We start from the raw sequence: 13885 nt of genomic DNA, 5'->3' as shown, positions 1-13885 counted from the left end.
TATTTGATGAATGAATGAATTAGTGGTGGCCTATATTTGGTAGAAACCCGTCAATGTTATGCAAGCTCCATGGGTGTTCCGGGGGTGTTTTGAGCCATTCTTCTCTTTAAGCTCCACAGGTAACAATCCTAAGATGAAGTCATCTTCAAGGTTTGTTTGAAGGGCCAGTGAAATGAGCCCCAAATAAAAGCACTAGGTCTGGATCAGTCACAAACTGAATAATAAGCTCAGCCACTATTACCTATTGGTCATAGTTTTGCAATAAGCATGGTCAGGCTTTTCTCTGAAACAGAGATAGTCTCATAACCAGATGCCTAGGGTCAAGAACCAAAAGGAAGCTGTGTTCCTTCTGCTCAGCCAAACAGATCTCAACTTTCTCCTGAAACAATGTGCCTCTTCCTGTCTCCATTGCTCTACTCTTGCTACCCCAAATACTTGAAGGGCCCTCACTTAAAATCTCTGTCTACTGAAACCTGACTCACGCTTCTCTATCCAGCTTGCTCAGAAGCTGCTTCCTTCATGCGATCTTTCCAACCTGAAGTGACTCCTTCTTTTGAGCCTTTGCAGTGTCTCAAGATACTTAGATATTTCTCTGCACTCATGTCAGTAAGCTTGCCTTATCCATTCTACTAGATTTTGAGCTCCTAGAGAAAAAAAATGCAGGTATATGTGTGTGTATATTGTGCATATAACCTGTGAATATGTATTAATAATAGTGTATTAATGTATTATATTATTGTACTAATATTACTATTATGAATTATTACTATCACTTGTGAATATGTGTGGATAATAATGTATATATTAATGTATTACATTATTATATTGTTATGTTTTTATATATTGTATTAATATAACTATTCCAATATCCCTCACTGCTATAGTCTCAGGAACACAATGGGTGTTAATTCTATAAACAAGCACCAATGTCTGGCACAGCGAAGGACTCAGGCATAGAAGGGTCAGTCAACTTTCCCCAAGGATGTAATTTCTTGGACCATACTCATGTAATCAGGATGCCACCAGACTCTTGAGGCACCTGGAAGGCTCAGTCCATTAAGCATCTGCATTCAGCTCAGGTCATGATCTCAGAGTCATGAGATCAAGCCCCGAGTCAGGCTCCTTGCACAGCACAGAGTCTGCTTAAGACTCTCTCCCCCTCTCCCTGTGGGCCTCTCCCCCGATCCTCTCTCTCTTTCTAAAATACATAAATAAATCTTATTTTAAAAAAAAAGATGCCAACAGTCTCCCTTCCTCCCCTGCCACCCAGAGATCTGATAAACTTTTGCAAACCCTCATTCTTTAGCCTGAGATAATCCAAAGATTTCCTCATAATTTCTACAAATTCTTGCACCTCATTTCTTCCTGTATTTCTTGACCTCAATGCTCTTACCCCCAGACCTGCTTCCTCTGGGTTCATCATTTAGCCAAGCTGCCTCTTCTCTTGTTCCAATGTGACGTTCAACCCCAGCAAGCATCTCTGATTCTTTTGTAGACTTTATTCACATCACAGCACATGGGATTTCTGGAGAGTTCGGGTTCTTCTACTACCCTGTCTCCCCATCATCACCATTCTGGAGTATAAATCCATCCCTCCTCTTTTGCCTTATACAGGCAACTGGCCACACCAGGTCCCATGGAGGGGGGCGTCTCACCTACTACCTCAAAGGGCTTCTTAAAGTATTGCTTCCAGACCTACAGGGTGTTCTTGCAAAAAGAATTCCAGGGGAATTTTCTACCTTAATTACCCAACACTGTGTATTGGACCATGATATAAGGAAATTGTTTGGGGTCTTTTGGTTTTGCATATGCCTAGAACCAGACTATTCTGTATTGCTTTTTTACCTTTTTTCCTTTCAGTCTTTGTTGTTTCCAATTCTTAGCTCCTGGTTCTTATTTCATTCATTCATTTACCTGAGATACATTTATTGAGAACTTAGATAGACCAAGTATTTACTTTAGAAAAACATAAAACAGATCCCTTGTGTCTGACAACCTGATTAAAACTGAGCCTGACCTATCTGTCTGCTCACCTGGTCCAATGGAAAGAGTTTTAGGTGTTTCCTCTTACCTGAAGACATAACTGCCCCTTCCTACGACCTGAGACCCTATGAGCATGTTCCAAATCCCTATGCTTTTAGGGCAAGTGTAGCCTTCAGCGTCTTGTTTAATAGAAGATATTGAGCTTAACACTAACTGAATATTAGATCTGAGGAAATGGCTGAAACCCAAAATAACTAGTTGAAAGGTAAAGAAAAGGCTAATCTATTCAATCCTTTCAGAACAGATGAAAATATTCTGAAAATAGCCTTCCTTTCATGACCTTTGAAGTGTTCCTATTAAGACCAAATATTTCTCTTCCTTGAATATAAATACTTTCCTTTAAATATCCTTGAAGTGTTTAGTCAACATCCAAAGCTAAAACACTATGTACCTTTAATCATTTTCGAAGAAGGAGCCAAATATTTTGAAATGCTTGTAATATTTTTTATTGAAGTATAGGTGACATACAATATTTTATTAGTTTCAGGTATGCAACGTAGCGATTGGATCTTTATATGCATTACAAAGTGGTCACCATGAGAAGTCTAGTTGCCATCTGTTACAACACGAAATAATTATGGTATTATTGACTATATTCCTTCTGCTGTACGTTAATAGCCCTGTGACTGATTTATTTTGTAACTGGAAGTTTGTAGCTCTTAATCCCCTTCACCTACTTCACCCATCCCCCCAACCTTCCCCTCTGGCAATGACCTGTAATATTTTTAAACCACTGTATCAAGATCAAACTTTCTGACTTCCTGCATTATAGAAAGAAGAAAACAGACTTATGTTAAAAAATAGAGTCTTGGCACTGTGAAGGAAAGAATATAAAAAGAATTAAAAGTTAAGTATTTCCCTTGTGCCAAGTGCTGTGCTGGACACTTTATGGGCAATCTCATTTAATTCCTAGGTGAAATTCCCTGAGAGTAGCTCTTGTTGTAATGTTGTCCCCACTTTAGAGATAAGGAGACTGAAGTAGAGAGTGAGTTAAACCCAAAGTTCGTTTTCTTTACTGATGAGTTGTTTTATTTTATTTTATTTTATTTTATTTTATTTTATTTTAAAGATTTTATTTATTTATTCATGAGAGACACAGAGAGAGAGAGAGAGAGAGAGAGAGAGAGGCAGAGACACAGGCAGAGGGAGAAGCAGGCTCCATCCTGGGAGCCCAACCCAGGACTTGACCCTGGGGTCTCTAGGATCATGCCCCGGGCTGAAGGCAGTGCTGAACCACTGAGCCACCCGGGCTGCTCTGATGGCTCATTTTAAATGGGGAATTTGTCTCCTTATAGGATTAACTTCTGAAATCATGAAGCCCCCACTCCCCCACGCTGAAATGCAGAATTCCCAAGATGCTTTGTCTGCAAATTATTAATCCATAACTCATAATCTTACAAGTAGCTTCATTTGCCTGAGGATTATAGTCAAGATGCATTCATTTGCAAGAGGAAAATCTCTCTCCTATTTCCTTAGGTAGGTACTCATCAGAGAGGCAAAGAACTATGGATGGGGTTGTTGACAACCCTTCATTATCCAACTCTTGCTACATTTTGTATTAAATAACATTGCTAATGTAACAGCTAATAAAATCCATCATTTCAAAATTGGAAGAGATTATAGAGGTTGCCTGCTTCAGCGTTCCTCAATGTTGGTCTGTATGTAGGCTACATCATAATCACTTGGTGAGTGTTTGAAAAAATATCGATTCTTGGGCCCTCTCCTTAGGCCTTCTTTTAAAAATGTCAAGGTAGGATGCTGGGAATCTTAATTTAAACATTCTTAAATGGATCTCCAGGCATGACCTGGTTTTGTAACCCCTTATCCAAGTCAGAACCCCCTCCAGCATACCCCCAACACATAAGCATGCAGCCTCATGGCAGGTACACGCAGGACAGAGAATTTATAGCCTCAAAGAAAACTTTTTGTTTGTTTGTTTGTTTGTTTTTTAATGGATAACACTATTGGTTTCTCTCTTTAAAAATTTATTTATTTATTTACTTGAGTTGGCGGCGGGGGGTGAGCATGCTGGGGGAAGAATCTCAAGCAGACTCCACACTAAGCAGAAGCCCCATCTGGGGCTGATATCACAACCTGGGGATCATGTGAAGACCAGAGCCAAAACCAAGATTACGACACTTTTCCAATTGAGCCACCCAAGCACCCCAACACTATTGTTTTTTTAATTTAACTTAAAATATGACCCCTTAAAATTTCCATTCATTTGTTCCCATTTCTGCCCTCAAAAATACATAGAGGCCATGAAATTCTTTAGAACATGAGCATTCAAATGTTCCAAGACTGCTAATACAAGTTCCCCTTAGGCTTTTATTTCTCTGGACTAAAGTCATTGCTTTAATCTTTTCTTATAAGTCACAAATTCCATAACCTGCCCCCTTCCAAAAACACAGTTCACGGAAGATTAATAGTAGAAAATGCAAATTAAAAAATAACAATGTTGTATTTTTTTTTTAAATATTTTTTTCAATTTTTATTTATTTATGATAGTCACAGAGAGAGAGAGAGAGAGAGAGGCAGAGACACAGGCCGAGGGAGAAGCAGGCTCCATGCACCGGGAGCCCGACGTGGGATTCGATCCCGGGTCTCCAGGATCGCGCCCTGGGCCAAAGGCAGGCGCCAAACCGCTGCGCCACCCAGGGATCCCTGTATTTTTTTATACCCACAGAATTTCAAAACTTAAGAGCAAACCTATTTATTGTTTGTAGAGAGAAGAGTATTCTTTTATATCCCTGGTGAAAATGTACAGTCTGACTTTTTGGAAAACAAGCTGGCCACATCTATTCAAGTTAAAAATACATAAACACTTTGCCTCAAGAATCCCACTCCTGACAATCTATCCCATAGAAATCACAAACTTATGTCCAAAAATAAAAAAGCCAACTTTTGGCAAGAATGTGGAACAATCAAAACTATTATACACTCCTGGTAGACATGTAAACTGATACAGCCATCCTGAAAACCTGTTTGCCAGTGTCTTTTAAATCTAACATATGTATATTCCATGATGTAGCAATACTACATTTGGTAAATGCCCAATGGAAATGTGTAATACGTTCACCAGAAGAAACATAGAAGGATGTTGTCTGCAGCACCATTTATATGAACCCCAAACTAGAAGCTACCCTAACATTCATCAGGCGTAGAATGAAGAAACTAATTGTCATACTCATTTAATGGCATACTGTGCAAAGCAAGAATGAATATGTTATAACTCCAGGCATCGATGTGGATGAATCTTGCAAAAGAAGCCAGGCATGATAGAACATAAATGCATAATTACATTTATATGCAGTCAAAAATAACACAAAATTCAGAGTGATCTGGAGAGTAGCTGTTAATGACCAGAAGAAGGCATAATGAATGCTTCTGGGGAGCTGGTAATGTTGCTTCTTAACTCGGGTGCTGACTATATAGATATGTTAGTTTTAAAAAAATTCATTGGGCTGTGTACCTCCAATTTATGCACCAAAGTGTTGTTTCCCAAAGCAGTCACATGCATAGGATTTTTAATGCATTGTTATTAGAGAAAAGCTATAAATAAAACAATCAGCAGAATGAGCAGTAGGATGATGGCAAGTAACTTATTACATATCTGCATTGTAGATATTATGTAGTCACTAAGCTGAATGAATTGGTATTGTATCAAACAGTTTTAAGAGATTTTCAAGAGGTAATATTGAATAAGAAAAGGAAGGGGAAGAAAATTATATATGCCATCGCATTTTTGTAAAGCGAACAGTAACCAAAGCAAGAGCAGAGAGTAGGGTAGTAGAGGCAGTTGCTTTCCCCTGGTGTCATCAGCAGAGGGTGCTGTATCCAGTCTCAGCTCCATGGGGTTACAGAGCAGGGCATGGGGCATTAGTAGTAAACTGCATTACTACTGCTTGCTACTAATTGTAGCAAGCGTGGGGAGAGAGAGCAACAGCCTCCTAACCTTGGGTGGCTTCCTAATTATAAGGTTTCGGGGTCATGATGTGGTGTAGTTCAGGAGTTTGTGGCTTTCTGACCCAAGAAGGGGCAGTAGCTCCCTTAGCCCTGGTTGAGATGTGTGGCTCCCAAGTCTGCTCCTTGGGGCCTCTCAGTAAATTGGTAAACCATTTACTACTATTTCTTCCTGTGTAAAAAGCTAGCATTGACTCTTTTTTTCTGAAACTAAACCCTGACCAATAACCAATATAGGTAGGTATTGTTATGGTTATTTTGTAAGTGTGAAAACTGAAGCCCAGAAAGCCTAGGTAACTTGCTCAACTGATCTACAGCCTGAATGGGGGTACTTATACTCTTAGAAGTGGGAATTGTGACATGGTGCCATCTTCCAAGAGGACTTTTCATAGAGCCGAGTTCCTTTTTTTTTTTTTTTTTTTGAGTGTTTGTTTTGTTCTGAAAGAGAGAGAGAATGTGTATGAGCCAGGGGAGGGGAGAAGGGCAGAGGGAGAGAGAGAAAATCTTAAGCAGGATCCATGCTCAATGTGGAACATGACAAGGGGCTTGATCTCACCACCCTGAGATCATGACCTGAGTCAAAATCAAGAGTCAGACACTTGACTGACTGAGCCACCCAGGTTCCTTGAATAGAACTGAATCCCAAGAAGACTCAACTGGGTCTGGTTTGAGGCATGGAGACTCCTCAGTGTGGACTTCATTCTTACTGGGAACATGTAGGGAAAATGCTGTCAGTGGCAGAAACGATACTTGCTACCTGTGTGCTCCAGATGTATTTCCATAGTATTTCCCCTCTGAGAATGTGTATATCCTTTTTTTTTTTGCATTTGTTTTTATTTAAATTTAATTTGCCAACATATAGTATAACACCCAGTGTTCATCCCATCAAGTGCCTTCCTCAGTGCCTATCACCCAGTTACCCATCCCTCCACCCATATCACCTCCCCTTCCACAACCCTTTGTTTTTTCCTAGAGTTAGGAGTCTCTCATGGTTTATCTCCCTCCCTAATTTTTCCCACTCAGTTCCCCTCTTTTCCCTTATAATCCCTTTCACTGTTTCTTATATTCCCCGTATGAGTGGCTGTACCAGTTCACATTCCCACCAACAGTGCAAGAGGGTTCCCCTTTCTCCACATCCTCTCCAATATTTGTTATTTCCTGTCTTGTTAATTTTCCCCATTCTCACTGGTGGGAGGTGGGATCTCATTTTGATCTCATTTTGATTTGTATTTCCCTTATGACAAGTGATGCGGAGCCTTTTCTCATGTGCTTGTTGGCCATGTATACGTCTTCTTTGGTGAAATTTCTTTTCATGGCTTTTGCCCATTTCATGATTGGATGGTTTGTTTCTTTGCTGTTGAGTTTAATCAGTTCTTTATAGATCTTGAATACTAGCCCTTTATCTGATATGTCATTTGCAAATATCTTCTCCCATTCTGTAGGTTGTCTTTTAGTTTTGTTGACTGTTTCTTTTTCTGTGCAGAAGCTTTTTATCTTGATGAAGTCCCAAGAGTTCATTTTTGCTTTTGTTTCCCTTGCCTTCATGGATGTATCTTGAAATAAGTTGCCTGGAAGATGTATCTTGCCAAGTTCAAAAGGGCTGTTGCCTGTGTTCTCCTCTAGGATTCTGATGGATTCTTGTCTCACATTTAGATCTTTCAACCATTTTGAGTTTATCTTTGTGTCTGGTGTAAGAGAATGGTCTAGTTTCGTTCTTCTGCACGCAGCTGTCCAATTTTCCCAGCACCATTTATTGAAGAGACTGTCCTTTTTCCAGTGGATATTCTTTCCTGCTTTGTCAGATATTAGTTGACCATAGAGTTGAGGGCCCATTTCTGGGTTCTCTATTCTGTTCCATTGATCATGTGTCTGTTTTTGTGTCAGGACCACACTGTGTTGATGATCATAGCTTTATAGTACAACTTGAAATCCAGCATTGTGATGCCCCCAGCATTGGTTTTCTTTTTCAATATTCCTCTAGCTATTTGGGGTATTTCCTGATTCCATACAAATCTTAAGATTATTTGTTCCAACTCTCTGAAGAAAGTCCATGGTATTTTGATAGGGATTGCATTGAACATGTACACTGCCCTGGGTAGCATAGACATTTTCACAATATTAATTCTTCCAATCCATGAATATGGAATATTTTTTCCATTTCTTTGTGTCTTCCTCAATTTATTTCAGAAGTGTTCTGTAGTTTTTAGGGTATAGATCCCTTACTTCTTTGGTTAGGTTTATTCCTAGGTATCTTATGCTTTTGGGTGCAATGGAAATGGGATTGATTCCTTAATTTCTCTTTCTTCAGTCTCATTGTTAGTGTATAGAAATGCCACTGATTTCTGGGCATTGATTTTGTATCCTGCCACATTGCTGAATTGCTGCATGAGTTCTAGCAATCTTGGGGTGGAGTCTTCTGGGTTTTCTATATATAATATCATGTTATCTGCAAAGAGGGAGAGTTTGACTTCTTTGCCAATTTTAATGCCTTTCATTTCTTTTTGTTGTCTGATTGCTGAGACTAGGACTTCTAGTACTATGTTGAGTAACAGTAGTGAGAGTGGACATCCCGGCCGTGTTCCCGATCTTAGGAGAAAGGCTCTCAGTTTTTCCCCATTGAGAATGATAGTCACTGTGGGCTTTCCATAAATGGTCTTTAAGATATTGAGGAATGTTCCCTCCATCTCCTAAATTTTGAAGAGTTTTAATTAGGAATAGATGCTGTATTTCGTCAAATGCTTTTTTTACATCTATTGCGAGGATCATATGGTTCTTGTTTTTTCTCTTGTTGATGTGATCTATCACACTTGATTGTTTTACCAGGGTTGAACTGCCCTTACATCTCAGGGATAAATCCCACTTGGTCATGGTGAATAATCTTCTTAAGGTACCATTGGATCCTATTGGCTAGTATCTTGTTGAGAATTTTTGCATCCATGTTCATCAGGGATATTGGTCTATAATTCTCCTTTTTTGGTGGGGTCTTTTTCTGGTTTTGGAATCAAGGTGATGCTGGCCTCATAAAAGGAGTTTGGAAGTATTCCCTCCCTTTCTATCCTTCAAAACAGCTTTAATAGAATAGGTATTATTTCTTCTTTAAATGTTTGAAAGAATCCCCCCTGGGAAGCCCTGGACTTTTGTGTCTTGGGAGGTTTTTGATGACTGTCTCCATTTCCTTCCTGGTTATTGGCCTGTTCAGGTTTTCTATTTCTTCCTGTTCCAGTTTTGGTAACTTGTGGGTTTCCAGAAATGCATCCATTTCTTCTAGATTGCCTAATTTGTTGGCATATTGCTGCTCATAATACGTTTTTAAAATCATTTGTATTTCCTTGGTATTGGTTGTGATCTCCCCTCTTTCATTCATGATTTTACTAATTTGAGTCTTTTTTCTTTTTAATAAGGCTGGCTAGGGGTTTATCTATCTTATGAATTCTTTCAAAGAATGAGCTCCTGGTTTTGTTGATCTGTTCTACAGTTCTTCTGGTCTCTATTTCATTGGATTCTGCTCGAATCTTTATTATCTCTCTTCTTCTGCCTGGTGTAGGCTTTACTTGTTGTTCTTTCTCCAATTCCTTTAGGTGTGAGGTTAGCTTATGTTTTGAGTCTTTTTCCAATTTTTTGAGGGAGGTTTGAATTGCAATGTATTTCCCTCTTAGGACTTTTGCTGTATCCCAAAGATTTTGAATGGTTGTATCCTCATTCTCATTCCATGAATGAGAATTCCATGAATTCTTTCCATGAATCTTTTTAATTCTTCTCTAATTTCCTGGTTGGCCCATTCACCTTTTAGTAGGATGCTCTTTAACCCCTATGTGTTTGAGTTTCTTCAAAATTTCTTCTTGTGATTGAGTTCTAGTTTCAAAGCATTGTGGTCTGAAAATATACAAGGGACAATCCCAATCTTTTGGTATTGGTTGAGACCTGATTTGTGACCCAGTATGTGGTCTATTCTGGAGAAAATTCCATGTGCTCTTGAGAAGAACATGTATTTAGTTGCATTCGGATGGAAAGTTCTGTATATATCTGTGAAATCTATTTGGTCCAGTGTATATTTAAGGCCCTTTTTTCTTTGGTGATGTTCTGCTTAGAATATCTGTCATTTGCTGAAAGTGCCATGTTGAATTCTCCTACTATTAGTGTACTATATCTAAGTATCTCTCTACTTTGGTTATTAATTAATTGATATACTTCGCGGCTCCCATATTAGGGGCATAAATATTCATGACTGTTAGGTGTTCTTGTTGATAGACCCTTTAAGTATGATATAGTGTCCCTTTTCATCTCTTACTACAGTCTTTGGTATAAACTCTAGTTTATCTGATGAGGATTGCTACTCCAGCTTTCTTTTGAGGACCATTTGAATAGTAAATGGTTCTCCACCCCTTCATTTTCAGGCTGAAGGTGTCCTTAGGTCTAAAATGAGTCTCTTATAGACAGCATATAGATGGATCTTGCTTTTTTATCCAGTCCAATACCCTGCGTCTTTTGCTGGGATCATTTAGCCAATTCATGCTCAAGTAACTATTGAAAGATATGAATTTGTGTCATTGTATTACCTATTCAGTCCCTGTTTTTGTGGATTGTTTATTTGGGCTCCCTCTTTCTTTTCCAGGGTCCCCCTTAATATTTCTTGCAGAACCAGTTTGGTGATCATACATTCTTTCAGTTTCTGCCTATCCTAGAAGTTCTTTATCTCTCCTTCTATTCTGAATGACAGCCTTGCTGGATAAAGTATTCTTGGATGCATGTTCTTCTCATTTAGTACCCTGTATATACATGCCAGCTCTTTCTGGCTTGCCAGGTCTCTGTGGAGAGGTCTGCTGTTAATCTTATATTTCTCCCCATATAAGGTAAGAAAGAGTCTCTTGTCTCAAGCTGCTTTAAGAATTTTCTCTTTATCTTTGAAATTTACAAGTTTCACTCTTAAATGTCGAGGTCTTGAATGGTTTTTATTGATTTTGAGGGGGATCTTCTATCCCTTGGATCTAAATGCCTGCTTTCTTCCCCAGATTTGGGAAGTTCTCAGCTATGATTTGTTCAAATATATTTTGTGGTCCTCTCTCCCTCTCAGTGTCTTCTGGAATCCTAATTAGATGTAAATTCTTCCTTCTCAAGCTATCATTTATTTCTCTAAGCCTATCTTCTTGGGCTCTTAATTGTTTTTTCTCTTTTTTCCTTTGTTTCCTTCTTTACCATCAACTTATCTTCTATGTCATTCACTCTCTCTTCCCCCTCATTAACCCTAGCAGTTAGAGCATCCAGTTTGGATTGCATCTCATTTAATCTATTTTTAATTTCGGCCTGATTAGATCTCAATTCTGCAGTAATGAAATCTCTAGAGTCCTTTACACTTTTTTCCAGAGGCACCAGTAGCTTTATAATTGTACTTCTGAATTGAATTTCTGACATTGTATTGAAATCCAAATTCTGCAATTCTGTGGCAGAGAGTATTATTTCCCATCCGTTCTTTTGTGGTGAATTCTTCCTTCTAGTCGTTTTGTCCAGTGCCAAGTGGCTGTATGAGCAGGCCAAGTCAAAAATATTGACCACGACCTACATAAAATACCCTAGATGATTCTGAATAGGCCAGAGACCAGAAAATAAAAGAAAAAGAAAAGGACAAAATAAAACAAAAGGACCACTAAAGTGAAAAACAAATTTTAAAACAAAATAGTAAAAGTAAAAAGCCAAAAACCAAAAAGCAAAGAAGAAAAAAAGAGAAAAGTAAAGAAAAGAGAGAGAGAGAAAAAGAGGGGAGGATGGTGGTAATGAGGAAGTGGTAGTGAAGAAAGAATGTAGTCTATCTGTGGGGTCCTAGAGGATAATCCTCTTGGTTCTGAGTGTATTTTGTTGTGTATGTTAGAAGATGCTCAATCCCAAATTTATATAAACCAGCAATACTTATATAAAGCCCCAATATTGACCACAAAAACATAAACAAGATAAAAGGGGAGAGAATGGGAAGGAAGAGAGAATATAATCTCACAGAATGAACCAACATGGTGTTCCACTTGGTTCTGGGTGTATTTTGGTCATGTGTTAGAAGGTACTAATTTCCACCATTGTAAAACAAAACGAGGCAGAAAAAAACAAAAAACAAAAAATAAATACCTGTATCTTGTATATCTACCAAAATTAAATTGAATACGTTGAAGGGAATCCAAAAGTGAAAAATATATCTAAGACATGTAATTGTAGAAATATGAAAGTCAAAAAGGAAAAAACTTAAAAATGAAGAGTCAGTAAATTATTGTAGTTAAGGTGGGAAAAGGGAAAAAATATTGGAAATTTTTAGTCTAATATAAAAATGAGTCATAATGGAAAAAGGAAAAAGGGGGGAGCCCTCTTGTTCTATATATACTATTTTCCCCTCAATTTTCCCTTGGTCCTGGAGCTTTCCAGCACTGCTTGGTCAAGAACTTGCTCTTCTCTTGTTCTTCCAGCTGGTCTTCTGGGGGAGGGGTCTGCTGTGCTGATTCTCAGGTGTCTATGCCTGGGCAGAGATGCCTTGCCCCTTGCTGGGTGCTGGGCTCAGTGTGAGCTGTTTATCCTGTGAGGCCTTTGCTCCCTAGAGGCCCCACCTCTCCCAGGCACAAGGTGAAACAAAGAGGGGAAAAAAAATGACAGCACCAGATTTCCAGCTCAGGAATCAAGCTCTCCATGAGTACCTAACCACAGTCTCCCAGTCTGCACTGGCCTAGATGCTCCTGGGGGGAGGCATGGGTGCACTGATCTACACAGCTTGGGGGCGCTGAGCAGCTAGAAAGTTCTTGCTTTCCTGTGCCTCCCCATTCCATCTGTCCCAGGGGGAACAGAGGATTGCTGGCTTTGTCTGCTTGGGCACCCTGGGATCCCGGGCCCTGTGCCACCAGGCCCATGCTCCTGGGGACCGCCTCACCTGAAGGGAACAGAGTACAGCCACCTCCTTCTGTTGCTAGTCTCTACTGTGAAGGCCACTCCAGAACCAGCCCATCTACTAACTGGCTTCTCCCAAATGCCCCAAAGGCTGCAGTGCTCCAGCCCTTTGCTGATATTGGACTGTGGTTTGCTGTGAGCTTTCTCCTGGGTGCCCTTCCTCTTATAGTGACTCCGGGAATCTTGAGGCTTTACTGCCCCTCCTGCAATTCTGCCCAATTTCCCTGCTAAGCCCTTTTCCGTCAGGGAAAACCCCAGTGTGCATTTGTAAAGTTCCCACTTCTCCAGGGCTGGGCTTTCGCCACTCTGCTTTAGCCCAGTTCCCCTCCCTCACTTTATTCTTTTTTATTTTTTTCACCTTCCTATCTTGTTAGAAGTGAAAACTTTTCTCTCTGTAGTATTCCAGCTGTTCTTTCTTTATATTTCAGGTCTTTGTAGGTGTTCAGGATGTTTTGAAAGTTATCTAGGTAAGTCTGTGGAACCAGATGAGTTGAGGACCCCTACTCTTTCGCCATCTTGGAGAATGTGTATATCTTATTGCTAACATGTGGAAATTGACCCATTAGTAAGCAATTGTGCCTATGTTAGCGTTCTTGGTTCAGACTCCAGATGTGTCAGATAAATAAATCCTAAGTACATTGAATTTTTGTTTCTTTTCATTTCCTCTGGATCTAGCTCAGCTCCTGTCACTCATTCATGCATTCATTCATTTGTTCATTTGTTCAGTGAGTGTTGAGAGCCTACAATATGCTAGAGCTGTTGGGGTGATATAAAAAGATGAGTAAGCCATGTTACCTACCTTCTAGGAACTCAGCCTTCAGAGAGAGCAAGCCATATAAACAAATATACAAAATGTAGCATTCTATAACATGGTCACTTCCTAAGTCAGAGGAAGAGAAAACAATCAGTTCTTCCTGGAGCAATCAGAGACACCCTTCCACCCTTGACAGGAGTTAAATACAAA

Source organism: Canis lupus, chromosome 37 (assembly GCF_048164855.1).
Source record: "Canis lupus baileyi chromosome 37, mCanLup2.hap1, whole genome shotgun sequence".
NCBI lineage: Eukaryota > Metazoa > Chordata > Mammalia > Carnivora > Canidae > Canis > Canis lupus.
Note: the sequence above shows the minus strand (reverse complement) of the source record.